The following is a 20500-nucleotide window of genomic DNA, read 5'->3' as shown; positions in this document are numbered from 1 at the left end:
ACAGACTTCTTATTTGGTGGTATCTCTTGTTGCAGAATGCAGGCCTAAGGCTCCAGACTTCAGTAGTTATGGCACATGGGCTCAGCAGTTGCAACTCCCAGGCTCTAGAGCACAGGTTCAGTAGTTGTGGTACATGCTCTGAGGCATGTGGAATCTTTCTGGAACAGGAATTGAACCTATGTCTCTTATAGTGGCAGGCAGATTCTTATCCACTGAATCACCATGGAAGTCCTCTCAGGCCTCTTTGATAAGGGCACTAATTCTATTCACAAAGGTCCCTGCCCTTGTGACCTAATCACCTCCTAAAGGCCCCACCTCTCAACACCATCATCTTGTGGATTGGAGTTCAAACATATGACTTGTGTTTGGGGGCGACGCAAGCATTCACTCTAGAGCATCTTGGGTTACATCTCTTCTCCAAACCAGGTTTTGTCAGAACCCTGTATTGTACAGAAAACCAATCCCATCATGAATTGAAGTAGATATTGTTTCCCACTGACTGTTTATTATTCCTTATGCATATGTGTCTTAGGTTGTTTGGAAAAGTATTCTAAATGCAAAGAATGGGGGGAGGGGAGTGGGAAGGATTCAGATATCCAAAGTTCACCCACACTGATTGGATCCTCTCCATCAGACTCACTCACACTGCTGTCTTCCCCATCTCTGGGAAGGGCCGCTCCAACCTGTCAGTTGCTTAAGGCCCCTGTGGAATCATCTTTGACTTTTCTCCTTTTCTATTCCACCTCTACACTATCAGAAAATCTCACTGATTTTATCTTCAAGAGATACCCAGAAGCAGATCTCAGTCCACCACCTCCCCAGTTACCACCATGGTCCAGCCACAGATACAGGCATCCCGGAACACTGCAATAGCATGCGACCTGGTTCCTCTGCTTACTGCCTGCCCTGCGTCGGCTTTACTGTCAATATGGCACTAGTGTCGTTCCTTTAAAATACACATTGCATTTTGTCACTCTGCTGCTCAAAAATCCTCCTGGGCCTTCCTGTCTTAGTCAGAGTAAACCCAACACAAATAAGCATTCCTTTATCTCTGATTTTGTCTCCTCTTACTTTCCCCATCACAAATTCCGCTCCATCCACACTGCCCTCTTTGATTCCCCCAAATACCAGGTAAGCTTCTACCTCGACACTTGCTGCGTCCTCTGCCAGGAACACCCTTCACGCAGATCCTTCATGGCTAACTACTTCAGTTCCTTCAGCACTTACTCAAAAGTCACTAGCGCTCTCTCTTTCAAGTCTGTTTAAAATTACAATCAACTCCCACCCCCCCTCCAATTTTCTCCATTGGATTTATTGCCATGTGATATACATTATATGTCATGGTCTGGGCGCAAGTTGGAAAACAATTTCCAGACATGAGACAAAATGAAAGGGAAATAAAGTTTATTAGAGTGGGAGACACTGTTAGAACAGTGGGCCAGCTCAAGGGAGAACGGATGTTGAACTGGGGTCCTTAGTCCACTTTTATACCCAGGGTACAAGGAGTGGGATAGGGGTCTTGCAGGTCATTTGCTGCTTGGATGAGGCACGTATACTGGTGGGGGGATGGGGGAGAGAGTAAGGTAATTTCTTCTCCCTCTGGGGTAGGAGGGGAGACAGGTTATACTGCTCAGGAGGATCTGAAATCTGTTAATAGTTACAACATGGGGGAAGGAAGGACGATAAGGGTGTGGTTTTTCTGTTCCTGCATTCCAAGATGTTCCTTGGTTTTATCTGCTCTTTTGCCCTTGGGTCACCACATTCCTCCTTCTCTTTATTTTTGGGGCCAGCTTTTGGCCCCTTTTGATACCCTGCTTACATTTAACTATCTACCCATTTCCCTTCTCAGCCATTCGGGAACCCATTCTCTGAGGAAAAGGGGCGCTGACCACTCTGGCTTCTTCAGGCTGTACAGGGGCGTCATGAGGCTCTGGGTTCCCTTTGCCTGCTCTCTGTCAGGGTGCATTTACGATTTACAGAGGGAGATGGGAATCCATGGAATGATAAGGCGGTTTGTTTCAACATTGGGTGTTGGCCAGGGAATATTCTTGTTGTACTATCACTTAGAGATTTGTTGTATTCTAGAAGAAACAAACTTGACGAGAAAGTTAAAAGCACGTGGCCCAAAGATGAACAGAACTAGAAAAGCTTCTGAGGAGCTAGCCAGGAGAACCAGGGCGAGACATCGGTTCGTGTCATTAGTGTTTCTCTAGGCATGAGAAGATGCAAGAATTTGGGCTCATAAAATCTTTACCTGAAAACATCTGACTATCTGAAGGCCAGTTCTTCTGGGTTTTTCCCAGAGCACAGAGTGCCTTATTTCTGATCTCCACCGTGAATTCCTTTCAGAGGGTGCTGAAGATCAGCAGCTTGCAGTGGTTATAATGTAATCTTTGTAGAGGCAGCTGGCAAGTGCCACCTTCCAGTCAGCAGGGTCCCTTCATAGCCACATATTGGGACGACAGAGGATGAGATAGCTGGATGGCATCACTGACTTGATGACATGACTTTGAGTAAACTCCGGGAGTTGGTGATGGACAGGGAGGCCTGGCATGCTGCGATTCATGGGGTCGCAAAGTCAGACACGACTGAGCCACTGAACTGAACTGAACTTGGGGCATTTCATGGCCACTGTGTCCTGCGGTCCTGGGAAGGCTCATTCCCAGGTCTAGGGAAGATTCCATTGACAGGCCACTCAGTGTGCTGTTATTGGACCAGGCCTTGCGAGTCGCAAAAATCTCTGGACCATACCTGTCTTACTAATCTCTTGGTCCAGGAAAATATTCCCTCTTGTTGCTTCTTCCCGTATCTAGAGTTACATTATTACAATCCTTGATCTCATATGAAACTGCATATCAGCATTTTATCACAGGCTCAGTCACACATTTAGTAACATAAGAAACAATATTCTGAAACAAATGACATAGAAAATAATATAGTTGTAGCTAGCAGTTATTAGTAAGGTCATAAGTAAGAATTATAAGTCAAGAACTTTCATTAGGTAGAGCCCAGTATACCGCAGGTCATCTGACTTCATTTGTTAAATGATTATAGCCCGGTGTTAATCTCCTGGTTGTACATCATGGAGCATCTGATCTTTATCTGAAGATTGGTTATTGAGATAAGCTTTAGAAACAAACTTAGAGTGTCCTTTTTAATAACTTTATTAAATCTTTTAGCAATATAACGTAAGAACAAGGAACTATCTCAGAAGTGAGTCTTAGTAAACTCTAGACCTTAATTAACGAAAATAGAAACTCAGTTTAGCAATTAACAAAAGTTAATATTCAGTGAAACGTGATTTTTTTCAGTATGAGGGCATTAACCCTGTAGCCAGGGAAGGCTTTAACCCATCAAATAATAATGAGTTCTGTCAGGGAGCCAAGAAAAGCCAAGTGGCCATCTTGGATTTCTCATGGCCCTGAGTCTTTGATTTACAGCTATTGTTCACCCATTTTTAATTCCCTGATTTAGGAGTAGACTGTTGCCATGTTTGTAAGGACACCAGGATAGCAAAAGTCTAACCATGAAGGATGATTATTATTTTTTTGTAATTTCTAGGATATCTGTATAAGTGACATCAACCATACAACCTGAGAAGATTCATCACTCCTCCAACAACACTTCCCATGTAATTTAACATGTCAAATGGACTCAGATAGTTTAACATCTCTCTTTGGGAAGTTTCAGGAGCCCTCTGAAGCATCCTAAAGTTAGCTAGAAGTCAAATGATTTAGGAAGTGTTTTCAATAAATATCAAAAGGTATGTTTATAACACTCAGTCAGATAGGATCATATAAGTCATTGTGAAACAATAGGTATTCACTTAGCCAAAGTTAACAAAAAAATTTCAAAGGTAAACATAGAACAGATCACTTCAGAGGTAAAGAAACTTAAAATCCATTATCAAAGGCAGTTCAACATCTCAAGAAAACTTGTATTTATGCACAAAACTCTTCTCTTGGAGTCCACTTTCCATAAAACCTTCTTATCACTTTCTGTACCCATTACTTTGTTCTCCCATCCTGAAACAGCCATCTGTAAGTCAGACCAACTTCCTTTTCCTTCATAAAGTGTGATTTCATTCCTAATACCTTCTTTACTGAAAACACACATCATACTTTCCTTAAGCAACCAAGAAATGACCTTTATATTAGCATTCTATAGATTGGTGAACATAAATACCAGCAACAACTTCTTTAAAAAAAATTCTAGGGAACATCTCAGGATGGCATCAAACATTATTCATTAATAGTCCAAAATCTCTAGTTTCTCTGTAAGAGGAAGTTAGTGTTCAGTAATGAAAGTTTCAGAATCTTATTTTATTTGGAAATGACCTAGCTATTCAATAAACTTCCATCACTTAGTTTAGCACAACACTGGAAATTCAGATTACCAAAATCTGGAGAGACTGTTTTAGACAGACATTTCTAAATTATAATTATTCTTAATAGAGTTTGTCTAAAAGCTCATATCTCATTTACATTTTTTTTGTAGTTTCTTCACTCGAGGTACCTTCCTTGCTGACAAACTTGTAACAGATATAACAATATAACAATATTTAATTTATAATAAACCTAGGCACAATGAAAATATTATGCTTAATGTTAATGAAGCTTAGACATGTCTGTATTAGATTAGCAAACAAACATTAACACTAGATACATAATATTGAAAATTTCCCAGTTCACGTGAATCTGAAATTTATTTAGGTTAATTTCTCTTGTATTTAGAATTGTCTGATTTATAAATGCTTACTTTTCTTGAGGCCAATTAAATTAGAACTCATTTACAACTTCGGCAATATTATTAAAAAAAAAAAAAAAGACACACACTGAGACATACATAAATCCAGACAGACAGACGGAGATCTCATAATTTTCTGCTTGAGATTTAAAATGTCTTTTTGACACCCCCCTGTTTTCTTTTTTTTGTGGTTGAAGTTCTAATTTGCCCAAGGCTGAGTTCTCAGGCAAAGTGGGCTGTGTATTTCAAGGACATGGAAAGGGTTAATTTCAAGCTTTTCCCTAGGCAGGCCTTTTAAAGAGCTAGTTGTTTGTAATTGCATATGCCAAAAGAAATGGTTTTGCCATTTCCAAGAAAAAAAAAATTTCAGTTTGATCAGTTTTCTCTGGCGTCTAAAAAATATCATGGCCATCCTGTGTCAAAAAGTATTCTTTAGCCTTTGGTAGTCATAGTTTTATAGCTAAAATATAGAGCAAATAGTGCTCAAATTGACTCTGATATCAGGGGCAGATAAAAATCTTGGATTGTCCCTCTGGTGGGAAGTGAGGTCTTTGTTCCATCAGAAGAATCTGAAGGGTTAAGGGAATTTGCAGGAGTGGGGAAAGCTTGGTCTTTCTACACCCTGAGAAACAGGAGTAGTTAGAAGGGAATTCTTTAGAATGTTAGGAGAGTTTTTGATGCCTCAGGCTTTTGAAAATAGGAGAAAGACCTGAACCAAAGGAACCTCAGAATTCTTTCCTAGAGCTCATGTGGATATGAAAGATCAAGTAGGGGTTGTCTAGGAAGTCTGATGGAGAGAGACAGAGGGGGACCGGAGATAGGGGGGCTCTTGGGATGGCTCAGAGGCAACACCTAGGCTCCTGTAAATCAATCTGGACCAAAAGGGAAAGAAGTGAAAGTGACAGGGAAGAAGGCTGAGGAATCTGCCTTACGATCCTATTGGGGAGGCGGTGGCCAGGGGACAATGCTCTCTGCTTTGCTTCAACCACTATGTGCCTGACACGGGGCACAGAAGTTGTCTTGCTGGGGGTGGATGCCCTTGTGGCCTGATTCGTTCTGTGTCCACCTTGTCTTCACATGGGAGTCTTCATGTGGCAGGCGCCATAATGGTTTTTAAGTGCCTGACCTGTGCCCACACAACATTGGTTGTGTGGGCCTAGTCCTCAGGAAAGAAGAAGGAGAGACCCTCGCCTGTTCGGGTGGCAGCTCCTGGGGCGCAGAGAGCAGTGGGGCCCCGGGAACCCACCAGAGGGTAACCCCAGCCAGAGTTCCTCAGTGGCTTCCACAGCACTTGCCTGTTCGCAGAGGATCCCTGTGAGAAAGGAGAGGCGCGGAGGTGGGGGAAGAGACCCTAAGTTTCCCACATGGGCCACCAAAAATGTCGTGGTCCAGGCGCAGGTTGGAAAAGAATTTCCAGACATGAGACAAAATGAAAGGGAAATAAAGTTTGTTAGAGTGGGAGACACTGTTAGAACAGCGGGCCAGCTCAAGGGAGACGTTGAACAGGGGTCCTTAGCCCATTTTTATACCCAGGGTACAAGGAGTGGGATAGGGGTCTTGCAGGTCATTTGCTGCTTGGATGAGGCACATATACTGGTGGGGGGATGGGGGAGAGAGTAAGGTAAATATCTTCTCCCTCTGGGGTAGGAGGGGAGACAGGTTATACCGCTCAGGAGGACCTGAAATCTGTTAATAGTTACAACATGGGGGAAGGAAGGATGATAAGGGTGTGGTTTTTCCGTTGTTCCTGCATTCCAAAACCCTCCTTGGCTTTATCTGCTCTTTTGTCTTTGGGTCACCTCATTATATATACTGCCTGTAAAACTTCCCTGGTGGCTCAGAAGTAAAGAATTTGCCTACAATGCAGGAGACCTGGGTTCGATCCATGGGCCAGAAAGATCCCACTCCAGTATTCTGGCAACCCACTCCAGTATTCTTGCCTGGAGAATTTCATGGAAAGTGGAGCCTGGCAGGCTACAGTCCATGGGGTCACAAAGAGTTGGACATGACTGAAGCAATTTAGCACAGAATAGCAAGTGTCTAACACCTATATTCATTCTCTATGGATGCTATAACAAATGACCCAAAACTTGGTGGCTTAAAGTGATACCAAATTATTATCTTATGGTTCTGGTAGCTTAGATGTCCTACACAAGTTTCACTGGGCTAAAATCAAGATGTCAGCAGGGCTGCATTCCTGTTTTAAATTAATAGGGGAAAATCAGTTTCCTTGTTTTTACTGGCTTCTGGAGGCCACCCACATTCCTTGGCTCATAGTCCCCTTTCTCCATCTTCAAAATCAGCATGGGTAGGTCAAATCTTTCTCATATTGCATCACTCTGGCCTTTCCTGCTTCCCTCTTCTATTTATGGGGAACATAACATTGAAGCCAACCAGATAATCCAGGATTATCTCTTTATGTTAAAGTCAGCTAATTAGCAATGCTAATCCATCTGCAATCTAATCCACTTTGTAGTGCAACATATTCACAGGTTAGGGAGATAAGGATGTGGATGCCTAGAGAAGCAGTTATTTCATCTACACACTGCCTAGTTACTCTTCCCGCTAGGGTATAACTCCATGAGACAAGGATTTTTATCTGTTTGGTTTATTGCTGTCCCTAGACCAGTTCAATATAAGTATGGAAAATGTGTAGATACTTGCTATGGACTGAATTTTTGTTCCCTACTCCATGCCCCCTTGCCTGCTGCAGTTCACATATTGAAACCCTAATCCACAATGTGGTACTACTTGAAGATGTGGCCTTTGGGATGTAATTAATGTTAGATAAACTGAACCGGCATGGGAGGTGGGGAGGCTTGCCTGGTGGCTCAGTGGGTAAAGAACCCACCAGCCAATGCAGGAAACGTAAGAGATGAGGGTTCGATCCCTGGGTCAGGAGGATCTCCTGGAGGAGGGCATGGCAACCCCTCCAGTATTCTTGCCTGGAGAATTCCATGGGCAGAGGAGCCTGGTGGACTGTAGTCCATGTACTTTACAGGAAGTATCCCATTTAATTCTCAGAAGATCCCTATGTGGTAGGTACAGGTGAGGACATTATAGACTAGAAAGTTGAATTAACTTGCCTGAGGTCATGCAGCTAGAACATCATGTAGGTGGGTTATAGACTGGACAGTATGAATGAAACCCATGGCCTTAGCCCTCACACTCCACTGCCCCTTATCACATGGCAAGGGGAAAACCTGGATCTTGCCCTCAAGTTTCTTCCAATCTAGTAAAAATGACAAGAGAAACACAAGCAATAACACACACACACAAAGACTATGGAGTGTAATGTAGAAGAGGCCAGCATGTTTTTGTGGAGCGTAGAGACAGGATAGATTAATTCTGGTTGGAGCTGATTGTAGGCAACTGTAGGGAGGATGTGGCATTTGGGCTGCCCTTAAGGTGGTGGACATTGGTGGAGTCGGATGGGAAGGCTGTTTCAGACAGAAGGAGCCACAGGAGTAAGGATACCCGAACGGAGAAAAGTGCTAGATGTGTTCCAGAAACCAAGATTCATCTTGTTGGTACGGGGACTATGCTTGCAGTTAGAGGATAAGGGCTGGGATCCCAAAAGCTAGGCTAGAGATCAGGGGGATTTAATGATTTTGTTAACAGTTCTTAATGGAGAAAAATCACCTCAAGGAGCTTCCAAAATAATGTCAAAGCTGTAACTCAAAAGGCAACAAGCAGTAGAGAAAAATGAAAATCTTGTTGAATAAATTATGTTTGGAAACTGCTGTTTGCAGGGCAATCCTAGACCTACAAATCTGAGTTCAGGGCACAGCCTCAAATATAAGAGGCTCAAAAATTTCTAAAAGAGGGCAAAAATGGACAATGAGAACAACTGGCCAACTCCCAACCTTCGGATAAGTATGGTTCTCACCACTTCCATTTCATAGATAAAGGAACTAAGGCTGGAAGGATTAAGTGTTTCACCCAAGATGACACAACTACTAAAATTGAGACACTGAATCTGGATCTCATGACCATCAGTGTTCCGTGTATCCTGATGGGTAAGTGGAAAAGGCCACAGGGTGTATTAGTCCCAGATGGGGAGGTTGTCAGCTTTTAGGCTGTTTCACATCCCAGGTTCCTATGGGATAAGTCTGAGGAATTTGGATGTGGCCACTCATGAATCTCACTTCCAAGCTCTTCTAGGGAAAAGAGAGAAGCCAGAATTATCTGAAAGATGAAGTATAGAGAGACAAGGTTCATAGTAATTAAGAGAATGGGCTTCGAAGTCTGAAAGATCGAGATTAACTGTGTCTAGTCTCTCTGAGTCAGCTTACTTCGTTTTATAAAATGAGGTAAAGGACACATGTAATTGTATGGGCACAATGTAGGGCTGCATGGAACGTGCTTAGCAGAGGACCTGTCACTTCAAGTGCTGACAGGTAAGTTCTCAAAAACTTACGTCCTTTTCCTTCCAGTCATTCTCACACCACCCTCACACGGCCCCTCCCCCTGGAGAGTAAGCTGTCCCAGCACTCAGGGCGTGTTACATTCCACACTGAATCCAGAAGACCCACTGTCCCTTAGGGTGACATCTCCTGGGATTGGGAGCAAAAAGGGAATGTTTCTGGTGAGGTCAATACAGAATGAATAACACTCACATTTCTTGTCAAGTCAGTGCAGATTATTTTTCATCATTTTCAGTTCATGCTTTATACATACATTTCCTGGAAGAGGAAAGTCATGCTGGTCTGCACTGGTGTATGGGAAAAGTCCCAGAAAGATTCTGTGGCCAGATCACTTCATTACAGATTCCTCTGAGAGGGCACCAAAAGAGCAAAGAGATGTCAGAAGGGTATCACCATAGCAACGTCATAACAGTCAGATTGCAATAGAGTAAAAGTGGAAAGAGTGCGTATGCTTTGTCATTGATGAACATAGGCTCACAGTTATGTTGCCCTGGAGAGCAGGGCTCAGAGTTCAAGGACCACTCCAGTTCGGTTTGGTGAGAGGTGAGATTTGGTGAAAATTCTGTTCATTTTGGCCGAGTTATTGTGCACTCACCTGATTACTACAGGCGGCTTGCTAACAAACAGTAGGTGTTCTAGAGTCTCTCCTTTGATCCCAAGCAATGATGATTTGCAAGCCTAAGTGCCTATATAACAAATCAAAAGTAAGGACTTACCCACTTTGATTTTGTTTTCAAAATTCTTACTAGTCAGAAGTTTGGAGGGATTGTCTCAGTGCTTTATGAGCTCTGTGATACTAGCATTTATGTTAGCGAATTCTGGGTTCTGGAAATAAATGTACGTATTTCCCCCTAAGCACTGAAATAATGGCAATTCAAAGAAAAGTGTATATGTGTGTGTGTGTGTGTGTGTGGATAATGAAGCAATTTCAAACCAGGACAAAACTCTATGTTATCCATGTTGTTTTCAAAATGACACTGGATGTCCATAGTCATTTCCGCTGAAATGATACTCTATGATACTGTTCAAAGTTCTAGCAGCAGCTTAAAAAAATAAAGTGCAATTTAGAATCACAATGGATAATTACCTGCCTTCAATTCTATAGGCATAGAATGAATATTCTTTCCTAAGTCGTTTATTGAAAGGAGACTGTGAGCCTTCTTTCTGTTTTTAAGATCTGTTTGCACTTTTCATAGTGACCCACTGGTCTTCCAGTTCTTCCCTACTAGACTGGATTTAGGGTTTCTCATGTAATTTGAATCTTTAACGAGTGACTCTTCTTCTCATCAGAAGATAAGCCTGATGTTTTTGCTTGGGCCTGACACAAGCTGAGTGTGGTACACTTGTGGTTGGCCTCAGCACTTGAATAATGGAGAGAAACTGTCTCACCATTAAACAGATCAACTTAGATATGATCCAAGGAGGGATAGTTACCAGGAGAACCAGAAACTAACATAGTCTTCTTTAAAGACCCAGTAGTCTAGTCCCCCCAAATCAATTTAAGAGTGAGTCTTGAGCACCTCTCTCAAGTGGGAAAACGAGACCATCGTATGCTCAATGGATTTGGGAAGTCATGCTCTCAGAGTAGTTCATACAGAAGGGTATAGAAGGATAGAGAAGAGGCTGGTGTGTCACGGATGCTTCAGACTTGCTTACAGCCCCTTCCTTCTTCCAAATAAGAACATAACGTGGGTATCAGAAAGACTTTCTCTTGAAGAGGAGAAAACACTGCCATACCTTTGTGATCAGTGCCTACCCACTGGGTGGCCAATAAGTCAGTCATGAGCCCCTGACTACTTTGTAGGGCCAACCAGGAAGTTGTGCAGATATAGTTCTTGAATATCTTTGCAAAGAAACAAAAGAAACTACTGTCAGACTCAAGGTGCCATGGAAGAACTTCTTCCAAGCAACCCCTGCCTTCCCAGCATAAAAATAAACAAGGTTTTCCTTTTCCTATCATAATTAACGCAAGACACAAAAGCAAGCACATGACTCACCCTGTCCTACATTAGCCCCCAGCTGTTTCACCTACTCGGGACCCTCTTTCCTCAAGATTCCAATTAGATTTGATACACTGCTCAATATTAATTTCCTCCTAAGAAGCTACATCACCATTTGGAAAGCCCCTTGGGTTGAATAATTATTGAATTTCTGAATGGCCTCCAGCCAACCTCAAATGTGATATTGTTTCATGTCCAGTAATATGAAAAAGACTTTGCCCTGGGCATTGAATAGCCCTGATGATGCTTTTCTGAAGAAGCACAGCTCTCCGAAAGGGTTTCAGGGAAGTTTCATTTTAAACTGTCCCTGAGTCTTACGGTCTGCTCAGCAGAGTCCCCATTGGATTATTTCCTTCCTTCTTTCTTTTATTTATTCTCTCCTCTTCCCTCCCTTTACCCCTCTCTCTTCCCTTCCTCCTTTCTTTCGCTCCCTTCCTTCCTTTGTTACTTTGTTCCAAAGAAGATTTATAACAGGAAGGTCCCTCATCAAGATTTCCACCCAGCATTCCAGAAGAAGAAATCTCTTTTTTATAAAAATGGAATTACACTTCCATTCCCTTTCCATGGCTTTTTGCTTCCCTGGGTTCTTTTTTGTTTGTCTCAGCAGATGCTAAATCAGGTTTTCACTTGAAGTGGTTTCTCATTGCTACTGAAGTTGGGGCAGAGTCTTCACCAGAAACCCAAAAGAAAGCACAGGTGAAGAGTTGGAAGGACGTTAGAGTTGATTTGCTTCAGCGTCTAGTACAGCTCCAGAATTTTACAGGCGATGGAGGGCAGGGGATTCATATTTACTGAGTGCCTGGTATGTGCTAGGAGCTGTGTTGGGCATTTTCACTTCTATTAGCACCTCTTATCCTCACAGTGACCTTGGAGGGTAGGTATGCTTCATCCTCATAGTGGCTTTTCCTCTTTTTTCTTTCAGTCAGCCTGCTCTCTAACTCCAGCTTCTTATAGTTACCTCCCAAATAAACTCACTGTCCTGGAGTCCTTATCTTAGGCTCTGATTTGAGGGGAATCCAAACCAAGATCCTTGGGTTCCTGCTGGACTGGAAATGAAAACCGTCTTGCATGCTGATTAGTAAGGGAGAAGGTTATTGTCGTGAGGTCTCCAAGAAAATAGACTAACCCAGAGAGAAACCCTGAAGCAGAGGAAACAATTCCAAGCCAGGAACTCTGTTAAGAAAATTCCCCTTAAGTAGAGCTTTCTTTGAGAAAATATATGCAAAGTGTTCATTCAACATGTGTGGGAGACAGTACATCCCGTCACCGTTTTTCTCTTCTGAATAAATCTTCAATAGAAGTTCCCCTGGTCATCCTCACTTCTCTTTATCTGTCAGTCTTTCTTTTTTTAAAAAGCATTTCTTGGGCTGCGCTGGGTCTTCGCTACTGCTCTCAGGCTTTTTTCTCTAGTTGTGGCGAGTAGGGGCTTCTCATGTGGTGGAGCGCAGGCTCTGCGGTATTCGGGCTTCGGTAGTTGCGGCCGGATAGACTTCGGGAGCTGCGGCTCCTGGGCGCTAGTGCGCAGGCGCAATAGCTGTGGCGCATGCGCTTAGCCGTTCTACTGCATGTGGGATCCTCCTGCACCAGGGGATCAAACCCGCGTCTCCTGCGTTGGTGAGCAGAGTTTTTACCACTGAGCCACCAAGGAAGAAACCCTGTGCATCATTCTTAACTGCACCCTGGGGAATCTCAGTTCCTGCCGTTGGACATAATGACCTTTCCCCCTGCTCCTCACGCAAGGTACAAGACACAGCCATCCTTCTCTACCTGGAAGGCAGCGTAGAGTGTTAGCTGAAATAAGTTGTGGGCCATAGAGGCAGGCCAGGTTCTGGTCAGCTGGGTGACTAAGTCCAACAGGTTTTGCTGCAGAAACAATCTCCCAGATTCAGCGGCCGAAAACCCCAAGGCCAATGTCTTGCTCACATGATGTGCTTGGGTTTGGTGGATGGGGTTGGGGGAGGTTGTGCTCCCGCGGCTCCCGCAACAGAACCGAGGCGGCGGGGCAGCCGCTTTCCAGAATGCTGATGGTCGCTGTGACAGAGTGAAAAAGAGGCAGAGCTCACACTGATTTTGATCATTTTATCTGAAAGTGACCCATGTCACTTGCTCAAGGTGCAGGTAAAGTACTATCCAACTTTTAGGTAAGAGAAAAGAGAGAGAGAGAAAAGCAAATTACTTGTGAAAAATGTCTATTTGGACCATCTTTCCACCTACGTTTCAGCGTCTTTGTGGTGTACCATGGGGATATTCAATTTCTGAGGCTGTTGTGAGGGTTAAATGAGAAATGGCACATAGCCATTATTCTATAAATGTGGCTTATTTGTATGCCTGAAATATAGTATTAAGGCTTACTATAAATAATAGCAAGCTCTTCAACCTTTTTCTATAAATTGCACTGTCTAGTCTTTAAAAATGATTCCTGTGCGCTTTCTCTGAATTTCTCCAAGTTCTGTCTGTTCTGAGATGTGGATTCTAGCAGTGTTCTCAGTCTAGAAAGGACCTCACTACTACTAAGAGATGAGAGAGTACTCTATTTTTTTTGGGGGGGGGGAAGGGGAACTATTCAAATATAGAATGATGATCGTGATATTTAGTATTTATAGCAAGTATTGTTCTGGTATAGAGATGAAACACTGCAGAAGTTCATCAGAACAGTATGGGCCTCATTAGAAAGAATGCATTACTATGATGCTCAGAAAACTCAGGCTGGGTATGAAGTTACTAGAACAGCATGGGCTTGTTTGGCTGAGTGTGTTATTATAATTTCAGTGGAACCATTATCCTGTCAAGAAAACACATGGTAAAACCTGCAGGGGCTCCCTGTGACTGCATGAGAGAGAGTGGATGCTGGCTTTCCCTAGGGAAGGCAGAAGCCTGGTGGGGTCTGAGCAAGGGCCTGAGGCATAGCCTGTACCCACCGCCTGCCTCCTAGTACCTCATCATGCTAGCTTTTGGTTCAGAAAGCTAGCATTTTGAGTGTCTAGTCAGGAGACTTTCTCATTTTCCTTGGGTTGAGCCCTACCCCTCCTCCCCCCTTCCCATCATCTTTTCACATGATGGCCATCAACTCCTAGTTTTATAAGGTGTTCTTTATTCTGGCAGAATTTAGGCCAGGGACTTTGTGTTCAGCAAATGGCTTGGCTCACGTGGACCCTGGGGTTGTTTACGTGTTTTAGGACTTGCTATTGCGAAACCCTAGTTTATTTTACGTAGTGGGACTGCTTTTGCCAGAATGAATTCATTTGCTTAAGTTATTTTTAAAATGTGCTTTTTCTTAGCTTTTTGGAGAAGCTCTAGTCTCTTGTTTGTGTGGGTCTAGGCCAGAAAAAAAAAAAAAAACACCAAAAAAAAAAAAAACCATGCCAAGTCTATTGTTGGAAGCCAGGAAAAACGTCTAGCCAATGTGGATCAAAGGAGGTTCTCAGCTTTGAACAGAAAAGTCTCTCCTCCCTGAGTGCTGACTTAACACACTAGTGGTGCTAGTCCCAGGGCTGAAATCCTTGATGCTCCCAGAACCAAGAAGGCCCTGCAAATGCGTCTCAGGCTTTTCCTTCAGGTTTGCTGGAGGAGGCTTTCAGGATAGTCACTGGGAAAAAAGCACCTGCAGCCACTTGGCCCCTCCACAGTCCAGCAAGGAGACCACTGGAGACTGTGGGATTGTCGGGCCACACACCCACTACCTCATCCGGGCCAAAGGGGCTGATTCACCAAACTACCTTGCAAACAAATTTCTTTTGTGGGTGTGCTTTTACTTCCTTTTATAAAAAATATTTTATTGAAATATAATTGATTTAGTGTTGCATTAATTTCTGCTCTACAGCAAAGTGATACATATATTCTTTTTCATGTTCTTTTCCATCTTGGTTTATCACAGGGTATTGACTATATTTCCCTGTGCTATACAGTAAGACCTTGTTGTTTATCCATCTTATATATAATCGTTTGCATCTGCTAATCCCAAACTCCCATCCCTCCCCCTTGGCACCCTCAAGTCTGATCTGTGTCTGTGAGTCTATTTCTCTTTTGTAGTTAAGTTTGTTTGTGGCATTTTTAGATCCCACATATAAGTGACATCATAAGGTACTTGTCTTTCTCTCTCTGACTTCTTTCACTTAGTATGATAATCTCTAGGTCCATTCATGTTGCTGCAAATGGCATTATGTCATTCTCTTTTTATGGCTGAGTAGTATTCCATTGAATATAAGTACCACATCTTCTTTATCCATGCGTCTGTTGGTGGACATTTAGATGGTTTCCATGTCTTGGCTGTTGTGGCTGGTGCTGCTGTGGACATAGGGGTGCATATATCTTTTTTTTTTTTCCCCATCCCAATCCCTCACGCCTCCCTCTCCATCCCATCCCTCTGGGTCTTCCCAGTGCACCAGCCCTGAGCACTTGTCTCATGCATCCAACCTGGGCTGGTGATCTGTTTCACAAAAATAGGGAACGTTTCACGAATTTGATTGTCATCCTTGCACAGGGGCCATGCTAATCTTCTCTGTATCGTTCCAATTTTAGTATATGTGCTGCTGAAGCGAGCATTATATCTTTTTAAAGTATAGTTTTGTCCAGATAGATGGCCAGTAGTGGGATTGCAGGATCATATGTCAACTCTATTTTTAGATTTTTAAGGAACCTTCACACTGTTCTCCATTGTGGCTGCACCAATTTACATTCCTACCAAGTGTTGAAGAGTTCCCTTCTCACCACACTCTCTCCATCATTTGCTATTTGTAGACTTTTTAAAGATGGTGATTCTAACTGGTGAGAGGTAGTACATCCATAGTAGTTTTGATTCCTTGCAAACATTTTATTTCCCAACTGGTTTTTAAATATAACTCTTTAGGACCTAGATTCTTACCTTTGGGGGAATCAGAAACCCCTCTGAGAATCTGATGAAAGCTATGGCTTCACCACTCAGAAAAGTATATGTACATACAAACATTTGTCAGTGGTATCATTGGGATAACATCCAAGAACTCCCAAGGTGGGAGTGGGGGGCATAAATCCCATTGCTTCAGAATTGGGGGAAACTTCAAAACTGAGATTAGTGGTATGTGGATACTATTCATTCTTTTGGAACTTGCTGAGTTCCTGTTTCATGGCAGAAACTATGCTGGAAGATGGGGACACAGTGATGCATAAGACAAGGATCCAGCCTCATGTGCGAAGGCTGCAATTTAATGGAGACAAATCTAGAATAATTGTGATTATAATGAGTTAAATGTTATGCTAGGCCTGTAAGTATGGAAACCTCCAAGAACTCTGAATGGAGGGTAATTAATTCAATACATATTTGATAAAACATATTATGTGCCAGACAATTAGGTATAAGCTAGTGCACAGTGTCCTTGCCTCAAGGAGCTTAAAGTTTGGATGCTCTAAATCCAAAGTTGAGGGAGGGGACTGGAAGAGCAGGATATCAGCCACAGGTAGATCCTGATGACAAGTAAGTCCATCCAGGTGAAGGGGTGAGTATCCCAGGCAGTGAGGAGAGCAAGGTGGGTGGGGAAGCACAAACAGTCCGTCTCTACATGGGGATGAGTGGCGAGAGCAGAGTGGAGAGGTTTGCTGGGTCGGATCCCACGGGTCCCTCTGCTTCACCCAAGGATGGTGGGTTTTATACTGTGTCAAAGGTTGTCACTGAGGGTGTGTGTGTGTTTTGTTTTTTTTAAGTAAGTGAGTGAAGTTAAAGAGGAGATGATACTAGAAAGATTGCTCTGCTTTCTGTAGAGAAAATGGATTGGCGTGGGGGAGGGGCCTGGTGCCTAGTAGGTGAAAAGACGGGAGGGGGAATCTGTTGAGTTACTGCGGGTGAGCGATGATGAAGCCCTAGCAATGACCGTGGAGCTGGAGCGGAGAGATTTGAAAACCAGGGTGAAGCCTCTGGATAGTACCTCTCAGGTTGTGATAGATTCACACTAATAAAACAGCCTTGCTACTGAGGTGGTGTCCCCTAGAATCATGGCTGCAGAATTGCTGTGGCCTAATAATCAGATGTGGAAACTCTACATTCAGTTGCTTAATGATGCTAATGACACTGATTGTGTCAACAGTGGAAACTGAATCTTATTGTTCACTTACTCTGTGCCCTTACCCTTTCACGTGTTCTGCATGTATCAACCTACTTTTTTTTTAAAAAAAAAAACGACTTTATGATGTAAGTTCCATTATTCCTGTGGAATAGATGAGGATATTGAGGTAGCACAGAGAAATTCAATACCTTGTCCAAGCTCACACAGCCAAGAAGTAGAAAAACAGATTTGAAGTCTCGTTCCAAGACTCACACTCCTATCAAAACTACTGTTTTCCTACAATGACAGATATAGTGTCTTTTCCTGTAAAATTCAGTATGATCATTAAAGTGGGGGTTTTCAATTTGTTCTGAACATTGTAATCATAATAAAAAAGTTTCCATGTCACTCACATCCTCCAGAAACGTAGTAAGTGAGGTGCTAAGTCGCTTCAGTTGTGTCTGACTCATTGCAACCCCATGGACTGTAGCCCACCAGGCTATTCTGTCCATGGGATTCTCCAGGCAAGAATACTGGAGCGGGGTGCCAGGCCTCCTCCAAATAAGTGAGGTACATGAGGCAAAATGCTGGGCATGAGTGTTTTTGCAGATTCAGTTTCCAAAAAACAGAAAAGCAGAAAAAACAAACAATGGTGTTTTCGAACAATGAATGCTGTTTTCCTTTCGCCATAAGGGAGTTTTAAAGCTTGATAAATCTATTTAGCTTTCAAAGCATTCCACATTCCCCACCCACAAGCAAATGCCAGAAGGTGCCAGTTTGAGCCAATTCTGAGCTCAGGAATGATTTTCTCAATACTAGATCAGATTTCTTCAATGTCCATGCTCCACAAACAGATGCTTACCATTGTTCTAATGGGTCTGATGAAAACTGCTTAGCAACTTATCAAGCTACTAATGTAAAAAGAACATTTCAGCAAGAGATGAGGTAGTGAGACACAAATGCAGAAACAGAAAATGACGGGCCTTACTACTTTAAAGGGACTGAAAATCACTGCCTTACGATCTTTGAAATTTTAGAGTTAGGCTGTGTATAGGCTCAGTTTAATGGACTTTCTCGGGGGAAAAATGCTTCCAATTACATAAAGAAAGTAATTTCCTTATTTTGCAGGAACTAATTTTTTTGGAGAGGATAAAGAAAATAATGTTTAATAAACTCATTCACTGAACTAACTTTTTTGAAAGCATGCCCTTTGCCTGACACCATGCTAGACACAGATACAAAAATGAAAAAGGCATGTATCTTGTCCAGACTTTAGTAGTAGAGAAAGTAGTAGTAGAGAAAGAAAAACAAAGAAATGGTGTAACAACAAAAGAATGTACAGGAAATTAGAAGTGAGACAGTGAGAAGTGAGGGTAGGGGGAGGAACAGGAACTGTGTCTCAAGATTTTGGGCTTAAATTTGGGAGTGATGCAGAGCCATTAAACAGAGGTGATGATCAGAGTTAATTTTAGAAGGATCGTGCTGTTGTCAGTGTGAAGGTTGGGTTGCAGTGGGGAGATCAAAGGCAGGATCAGCTCCAATCTTCATAAAAAGCATTCCAGAGCATTCTGATACCTCCCTGGCTGTTCTCTACTTCACTTCCTCTTGTCCCCCAGACTTAAGATTTATAATCTTTAAAATGCTATTTACTTTCCACGTACTTTAGGTTTTCCCAGATATCTGTTATTGACTTCTAATTTATTTCCATTTACTTTGTATGACTTGAATCCTTTTATTGTTATGGAGACTTGCTTTTTGGCCCAGAATGTGGTCGTCTTAGTACATGTTCCACGTGCTCTTGAGAAGAATGTGTATTCTACCATGGATGGGTATCGCTGTGTTCTATGTCACGTTCATCAAATTGGTTGATAGTTTTTGTTCTAGTCTTCTATATCCTTACTGTTTAGTTTTTTTTTTTCTCTTAAGTCATTCATTAAAATTGAGCCTATGCATAATCTAGCTCTAAAATTTGTGTCTTCTTGTTCTAACATTGAAAGAAGTTTTCAAATCTCCAATTATAATTACAGATTTGTTAATTTCTCCTTATAGTTTTATCAGTTTTTACTTCAAGAATTTTGAAGCTGTTATGTAAACAAGTGTTTAGGATTTTTGTGTCTTTTTGCTGAATTGACCCTTTATTTGGCATTATGCAATATTCTTTATCTTTGGTAATAGTCTTCGCTGGGAAACCTACTTTGTCTGATATTAATATAGCCACTCCTGCTTTCCTTTGATTAGTGTTAGTATGGTGTATCTTTTTCTACCTTTTTAATCTGTTTGCCCTTTATTTTCAACATATACTTTTTGTTGGTAGCATATAGTTGTATCTTGTTTTTTTATCCAATCTAGACAATCTCTTCCTTTTAGTTGGGGTATTTAGAATATTTAACTCTTTTCAAAAGATAATTGGCTGTTTAAGCAAAAATTGACTGTTTAAGCTTATACTAATGCAGAAGTAAAACATGAGGCCACAACAGCACAAAGGCAAGAAGAAACAAATGAAAGTTTTTCATTGTAAGCTTCTTAAACCATATGTCAAGTACTGTATCACTTGAATGTAGACAGGTATGTTAAAGATGTACATAGTATAACCCTAAAGTAATTACTGAAATAAAACAGAGTTGTAACTAATAAACCAACAAAAGAGATAAAATGTAATCATAAAAAATACTCAATCCAAAAGAAAGCAGAAAAGGAAGAAAAAGAGAACAAAGAAAAAATGGAAACAGCAAGATGATATATTTAACATAAACATATCAACAATCACATTAAATGCAAAAGCTCCAAACACCCTGATTAAAAGGTAATGATTGTCAGATTGGGTAAAAGCAGGTATAAAACCACTCATCAGGTACTGAGCTAAGTACCTTACACAGTCTCATGAAATCCTCCTTAACAATCATGATGTTATCATCATGCCCTCATTTCAAATATTTAAAAAACGAGCCTCAGGGAAGTTAATGACTTCTCCAAGTAGCCGAGCAGGGCACTGCAGAGCTCTAAAAAGCACATAATACTTGCTTCATTCCCCTCCCTCCATTTCCACGGCACTGAATACCTGTTTCATGGAGCTGTGCCACATGACAACTTCTGTAACTGCTTGAGATGAAATCCAGTTTAACCATCCGAGTGACCATGGTCTGTGTACTGCATACACTTACTTGATCCCTAGTTTCCTCATCTGTAAAATGGAACTAAGAATACCTGCCTCATAGTGTTGTTGTGATGATAGATTCAGAAAGTCCAGTGGATAGTGTGTGTTAAATGGGGGTGGTTAACTGTTTTTGTTACTTTTAGCTGTACCCTGAAGATC

General features: G+C 42.0%; 1 non-coding gene across 1 annotated transcript; it reads right to left on the bottom strand.

Moving 5' to 3' along the window:
• Window positions 1-15608: 15608 nt before the first annotated feature.
• On the bottom strand, window positions 15609-15715 carry LOC122686411. Its single transcript, XR_006338770.1, has one exon. It is a non-coding gene; the product is annotated as a U6 spliceosomal RNA (small nuclear RNA).
• Window positions 15716-20500: the final 4785 nt, after the last annotated feature.

The sequence above is a fragment of the Cervus elaphus genome, chromosome 29 (genome assembly GCF_910594005.1).
Source record: "Cervus elaphus chromosome 29, mCerEla1.1, whole genome shotgun sequence".
Taxonomy (NCBI): Eukaryota; Metazoa; Chordata; class Mammalia; order Artiodactyla; family Cervidae; genus Cervus; species Cervus elaphus.
Note: the sequence above shows the minus strand (reverse complement) of the source record. Positions and strands in the feature narration are given on the sequence as shown.